A 411-nucleotide genomic window follows, 5' to 3' on the forward strand; every position below is an offset into this window, starting at 1 on the left:
ACTTACTAGATGAGATGATTGCTCAGATTTTTGCAGCTCAGCGGCATTGGCAAGTAACCTTTATTCAGGACATTTTTTTTAAATGCATTTGAAATGTTTCAAGATAACTGACCTTTTTGACTTTTTCTAGAAGTTCTGTATCTGCTATGTCTTCAAGAACTGGATTAGCAGAACCATACACAAGCAGAGAAAAAAGTGTTGGTGAGAAGAATTTTGGAGGAGGACCACCGTGCACCAAGCTCACTGCTATGGCTTTTCCAGCTAGGTAGTACCAGTCATCTCTTAGAGCTGCAAAACAAAATAATTATATGTTAAATGGAGAAAAAGAATTACTATCATGAAGATCAGATCCAGCCTAATCTTCATAAACGTAATCCAGCAAGACCTTGCAAGAATTGAAATCAGAAATAA

Source organism: Austrofundulus limnaeus, unplaced genomic scaffold, assembly GCF_001266775.1.
Source record: "Austrofundulus limnaeus strain Quisiro unplaced genomic scaffold, Austrofundulus_limnaeus-1.0 Scaffold3231, whole genome shotgun sequence".
Classification (NCBI taxonomy): domain Eukaryota; kingdom Metazoa; phylum Chordata; class Actinopteri; order Cyprinodontiformes; family Rivulidae; genus Austrofundulus; species Austrofundulus limnaeus.